We start from the raw sequence: 5908 nt of genomic DNA on the forward strand, positions 1-5908 counted from the left end.
GCGGGGGGGCGGGGGGTGGGGGGTGGTTGTAAGGGGGGGGGGGGGGGGTATAGACATTACACACACGCACACACATACACACACATGCACACACACACACACACACACACACAACGTCATATGTCTTATAGTACACTTATAATACACACCATTTCAGAGCATTGTGGATTGGCAGCTTTAGTGGTTTTAGTTTGAATAGACCATGACGACGACACAGTAACACAAAATAGTAAGGACAGCATGTCCCTCTCTTTCATATCTCACTGTAGCCTCTGTCTCTAGCTTTTAAATGCCAGTGCTGGCAAGTGGGAAAGATCTCCCTCTCTATGGGCTACATACTGTCTCAGGCTCCGTCCAAACCGCATACCTTTCTAAAACAGTGTTCCATAACTGCACCGTGAGTATAATACACTAATCCTAATGTGACATGCTATTTAGTAGTGTAGTGTGAGATGTTGGCCAGAGTCTGTGTGCTTGTGTATGAAGCTGTCTCTTCTCGCCTCCTGGCGGCTCAGACACTGCGCTACAGTAATGAACTGAATGACCCGGATACTGAGGAGGGGAGGTGTGTGGACAAGGACACAGGCGAGACAGAGAAAGAAAACAAGGTGGATAGGAAGCTGGATGATGAGATGATGAAGCTGAGGTAGCTACGACAGAGAGGGAGAGAGGAGTGACTGGAATTATCATGTAGATAATTGCTCATCAATACATGGAGCAGCATGGAGAGAAACATGCTGCAATACTGCTTAAAAAGCAAGCTAAAAATAAAATACTTTGTCAAGTAATGAAACTAATAGGAAGGAGAAATGTTAAATATTTAAATTAGTGGAAGTGCCTCTCTTGTCAACTCTCTCTCTCTCTCTCTCTCTCTCTCACACACACACACACACACACACACACACACACGCACAGTGGGTTCAGAAAGGACAAAGACCCCTTCAGTTTTTGCACATTTTATTAATTTAATTTAAAATGGAATAAATTGGCCATTTAGCCTTTTATCTACACATAATAATCATACAATAATGACAAAATGAAAATGTTTTCAGAAACTTATTTATACAAATTTATAAAAAAATCAGAAACTAAAAACTCTCATTTAGATAAGTATTCAAACCCTTGGCTAAGGCACTCCATATTGATCCCAGGTGCATTCTGTTTGTTTTGATTATGTTGAGACTGATCATGCAGACTGCCTTAAAGTGTCTCTAGAACTTGACTGGAGTCCACCTGTAGTAAATTTGTTTGATTGGACATGATTTAGGGAAGCACACACCTGTGTACACAGATCAGCCATAAAGTTAAAACCACCTCCCTAATACTGTGTAGGTCCCCCTTGTGCTGCCAAAACAGCTCTGATCTGTCGAGGCATGGACTCCACTGACCTCTGAAGGTGTGCTGTGGTATCTGGCACCACAACGTTAGCAGCAGATCCTTTAAGTCCTATAAGTTGAGAGTTAGGGCCTCCATGGATCGGACTTGTTTGTCGAGTACATCCCACAGATGCTCAATCAGATTGAGATCTGGGGAATTTGGAGGCCAAGTCAACACCTTGAACTCTTTGTCATGTTCCTCAAACCATTCCTGAACAATTTTTGCAGTGTGGCATTATCCTGCTGAAAGAAGCCACAGCCATTAGGGAATACTGTTACCATGAAGGGGTGTACTTGGTCTGCAACAATGTTTAGATAGGTGGTATGTGTCAAAGTAACATCCACATGAATGCCAGGACTCAAGGTTTCCCAGCAGAACATTGCCCAGAGTATCTCACTTCCTCCACCAGCTTGCCTTCTTCCCATAATGCATCCCGGTGCCATCTTTTCCCCAGGTAAGTGATGCACACGCACCCGGCCGTTCTCATGATGTAAAAGAAAACGTGATACAACAGACCAGACCCCCTTCTTCCATTGCTCCATGGTCCAGTTCTGATGCTCATGTGCTCATTGCAGACACTTGTGGCAGTGGACAGAGGTCAGCATGGGCAGCTACACAGCCCCATATGCAGCAAGTTGCGATGCACTGTGTGTTCTGACACCTTTCTATCACAGCCAGCTTGACCTTTTCAGCAGTTTGTGCTACAGTAGCTGTTCTGTGAAATCTGTTCCAGACAGGCTAGCCTTCACTCCCCACATGCATCAGTGAGCTTTGGGCACCCAAGACCATGTCACCAGGTCACCAGGTGTCCTTCCTTGGACCACTTTTGGTAGGTACTAACCACTGTATCCGGTATACCCTACAAGACCTGCCATTTTGGAGATGCTCTGATTCAGTCGTCTATCCATCACAATTTGGCCCGTGTCAAAGTTGCTTAGATCCATATTCCGTCATTGCCAGGGATGGACTTTCTGTGTTACCCTTTTGTTTCCCCCTCCCTCATGTCTCCAGTGTTTTTTCTCTGGCTTCTGTTTGTGTGTCCCTGGGCATGGCACTCCACTTTGCGCGCTTCCTGATTGCTTCGGCAGACACACCTGCTCCTCATCTCATCAGCATCCAGCACATAAAAACCTCGCTCCTCCAGCCACGCTTTGCCAGATTGTTCCAGCTTCTAGTACGGTACACTTCCAGCTTTCCTCGCGTTTACTTTCTATGTTATTTGTCTGGTGCTCTTCCCGTCACGTTTTCTTGTGCTCACTCTGTTTTCTCCTCCTGTTCCATGTTCACTGCTCACCCAGCTTGTCAGCTCTCTGCTTACTTCCAGCTACGTCCCACTTTGCCTCACCTTCCCTATGGCTTTCCGTTTCTGCACTCAGCTCTCATGCTTTCGACCCAAGTTTGAACCCCAGCCTTGCTGACCAAGCCCACTTGGTTTCTGCCTTGCTCCCCCTCCCCATGGTGCATCAACTGAGCTACCAACCTCCACACTACTGACCAGAGTTCAAATCCCAACCTCAAGTGTACAATTACTGCACTCCTTTCCCACACACTCTCACTTCCTCAAGCCCTTAAAAAAAACCTGCTTAACCCTGAACTCCTGTGTTCTGCTTCTGGGTCGCCTTGTTCCTGTGGTCATAACATGTGCTTGTCTATTTTTCCTGCTTCCAACACATCAACTTCAAGAACTGACTGTTCATTTGCTGCCTAATATATCCCACCCCTTGAAAGGTGCAACTGTAAGGAGACAAAGTTACTCACTTTACCTGTCAGTGGTTTTAATGTTATCAGTGTAATTACTAAGGTCCCACAATTCACCGTGTATGTCAGACCAACAACCAATCCATGAAGACCAAGGAACTCTCCCTAGACCTCTGTGATCAAATTATGATAAGACATAGACCTGAGCAAGGGGGAAAATATTTCTAAAGCTTTAAATGATGAATGTTCCCAGGAGCACAGTGGGTTCCATCATTGAGAAAAGAAAGAATCTGTGCTGGAAGGGCTTTGGTCAGGGAGGTGAGCATGCACTCAATGGCCACTCTAGCAGAAAATCAGTCCTCCTCAGAGATGAGAAAATCTTCCAGAAGGACAACTATCTCAGAAATACTCCATCAATTGGGCCTTTATGGTAGAGCTAGATGGACGTCACTCCTGAGTAAATGGCATATGGCAGGAAGTTAAATGATTCTGAGAGCATGAGGAAAAAGATTCTCTGGTCTGATGAGACAAAAACCAGGTACATTGCTCATCAACTGGTAATACCATCCTTATGGTGAAGCAGGGTGGTAATAGCATCATGCTATCGGAGTACTTCTCAGCAGGGATGGGCAGTCTGGTGAGAATTGAGGGAAGAATGAATGTAGCCAAATACATAGCAGTTCATGAAGAAATTCTGCTCCAGAGTACACTCAGTGTCAGACTGGGACAACCTTTCAGCACAACAATGACCCGAAGCATTTAGCAAAGACAATGTTGGAGTGGCTTTGGGACAAGTCTCTGAATGACATTGAGTGGCCCAGCCTTGATTCCCAAAGAACATCTGTTGAGAGAGCTGAAGATAGCAGCTCACTGATGCTCCCTATCTAATATGATTGAGCTTGAGAGGATCTGGCAGGAAGAATGGGAAAAACAGCCATCCTCTGTGTAAAGACTTTGCTGGGATGACTGAAAGCTGTAAGTGCTTCAAAAAGTGCTTCTACAAAGTACTGAATAAAGGACCTGAATACTTCTCATTTAATTAAGTATTCAGGTCCTTTATTCAGTACTTTGTAGAAGCACTTTCGATTTCTAATAAATTTGCTAACATTTCCAAAAACTTGTTTTCGCTTTGTCATTCTAGGTTATTGTTATGACAAAGAAAAGGTCAATTTTCAATGTCAATCATTTAAAAAATTACTCTATTAGACAAAAATGTGAAAAACCTGACAGGGTCTGAATACTTTCTGAACCCACTATATTACACACACACACAAACCTAAAGGTACATAGCTGCATTCATGATTTCTAATTTTTCAATGTTTCATCAAAATACCAAACATGGGAGACAGAGAAGTTGTAACCTATTCACTCTAAATAAATAAATAAATAAATAAATAAACAAACTTACCATTCTATCTCTGTCCTTTGTGTAATTTATACTTTGAGTGTACAGTTATGTCCCCAGTGTCCCCAGCCTCATTTCTTCATACTATTCTGATTTGGTTTTATGGCCATTAGGTGGTGCAGTTGCGCTTGTGTCCAGAAAAGTCCATAATTATCTGACTTGAGACGTTTGTTAACAGCAAATAATCTGATGTGGAGGAAACCATATAATAATGTATTTTATCTCTGAAAGACAGGGGAGCTCTGCTAGCCCATTTATACCAGCCACTTCAGGGCAGTCAGCTTTTATACTGGCTGTAGCTATCATTATAATTTATAATATATAAATTTAATCAACCTGCACGTTCGCACACTATGTTCTTCAGACTGACTCCCAGTAAAGACCCAATGTAGGCAATGTAAACCATAGAAAGAATTTAAAAAGAATTCTAAAGCATCCATCATTCAATGATTGCTAGAATTCTGAATTTAAACATTAGTTAATTTAACCCCTTCATGCAGAAATTATTATAAAACTTCAAGATTTTTAGATGGTTGTATTTCTCAAAAATGGCCTGCAAATTCATAAAAGATTTGACTCTTCTTTTCTAAACAAAAAAATTATTTATATGAATAATGTAAATGAAGAAGCCTTGAAAATGTAAAATAAGAAACCTTTATTTGCCACATATACACCGATCAGCCATAACATTATGACCACCTCCCTAATATTGTGCTGGTCCCCCTTTTGCTGCCAAAACAGCCCTGACCCATTGAGGCATGGACTCCACTAGATCCCTGAAGGTGTGCTGTGGTATCTGGCACAAAGACGTTAACAGCAGATCCTTTAAGTCCTGTAAGTTGCGAGGTAGGGCCTCCATGGATCGGACTCGATGGCCAGCACACCCCATAAATGTTCGATCGGATTGAGATCTGGGGAATTCGGAGGCCAAGTCAACACCTTCAACTCTTTGTCATGTTCCTCGAACTGTCCCCGAACAATTTTTATAGTGTGGCAGGGCGCATTATCCTGCCGAAAGAGGTCACTTCCATTAGGGAATACCGTTGCCTCCACCAGCTTGCGTTCTTCCCATAGTGCATGCTGGTGCCATCTCTTCCCCAGGTAAACGATGCACACGCACCTGGCCTTCCACATGATGTAAAAGAAAATGTGATTTATCGGACCAGGCCACCTTCTTCCACTGCTCTGTGGTCCAGTTCTGATGCTCACCTGTCCATTGTAGGCACTTTTTGCAGTGGACAGAGATCAGCATGTGCACTCTGACAGGTCTATGGCTAGACGGCCCCATACGCAGCAAGCTGCGATGCACTGTGTGTTCTGACATCTTTCTATCATAGCCAGCTTGAACTTTTCAACAATTTGTGCTGCAATAGCTCTTCTGTGAGCTCAGACCAGACAGGCTAGCCTTCACTCCCCACGCGCATCAGT

The sequence above is a fragment of the Pangasianodon hypophthalmus genome, chromosome 21, assembly GCF_027358585.1.
Source record: "Pangasianodon hypophthalmus isolate fPanHyp1 chromosome 21, fPanHyp1.pri, whole genome shotgun sequence".
Taxonomy (NCBI): Eukaryota; Metazoa; Chordata; class Actinopteri; order Siluriformes; family Pangasiidae; genus Pangasianodon; species Pangasianodon hypophthalmus.